Below are 810 nucleotides of genomic sequence, written 5' to 3' on the forward strand. Positions count from 1 at the left end.
TAGAGATCACTACAGTTGGGCCTGGTGGTGCACACCTCTCGACTCAGTACCTCGGAGGCTGAGGCAGGAGGACCACAATTTCTTTCTTTCTTTTAAAAAATTTTTTTATTAAATAAATAAGGGGATGTAGCTCAGTGGTAAATCAGCCTTGAATTCAATCCCCATTCATTTTACTTTTTATTTTATTCATATATATATATAGGATAATAATGTCTGTCTCATTCTACTGTCCTTCCCATCCCCACTGCCCCACCCCTCCCCTCACTCCCCTCTGCATAATCCAAAGTTCCTTCAATTCTTCCCTACCCACCCCCCACTAATCAGCATCCACTTAGAGAGAACATTTGGCCTTTGGTTTTTTGGGATTGGCTTATTTCACTTAGCATGATGGTCTTCAGTTCCACCCATCTACCTGCAAATGTCATAATTTCTTTCTTCTTTAAGGCTGAGTAGTATTTCATTGTGTATACACACCACTTTTTTTTTTTTTTTTTTTTTTTTTTTTTTTTTTTTGGTGGTGCTGGGGATCGAACCCAGGGCCTTGTGCTTGTAAGGCAAGCACTCTACCAACTGAGCTATCTCCCCAGCCCCACATTTTCTTTAACTGTTCATCTGTTGAAGGGCATCTAGGTTGGTTCCATAGTTTAGTTATTATGAGTTGAGTTGCTATAAACAGTGATGTGGCTGTCACTGTAGTATACTGATTTTAAGTCCTTTGGGTATAAACCTAGGAGTGGGATAGCTGGGTCAAATGGTGGTTCCATTCCAAGTTTTCTGAGGAATCTCCATACAGTTTTCCAAAGTAGTTGC

The 810-nt window shown here is 40.4% G+C and overlaps 1 non-coding gene across 1 annotated transcript; it reads right to left on the reverse strand.

The window, feature by feature from the left end:
* Positions 1–512: 512 nt before the first annotated feature.
* On the reverse strand, positions 513–585 carry Trnav-uac (transfer RNA valine (anticodon UAC)). Its single transcript has one exon. It is a non-coding gene; the product is annotated as a tRNA-Val (tRNA).
* Positions 586–810: the final 225 nt, after the last annotated feature.

This window comes from Sciurus carolinensis, chromosome 2, assembly GCF_902686445.1.
Source record: "Sciurus carolinensis chromosome 2, mSciCar1.2, whole genome shotgun sequence".
In the NCBI taxonomy this organism is placed as follows: Eukaryota; Metazoa; Chordata; class Mammalia; order Rodentia; family Sciuridae; genus Sciurus; species Sciurus carolinensis.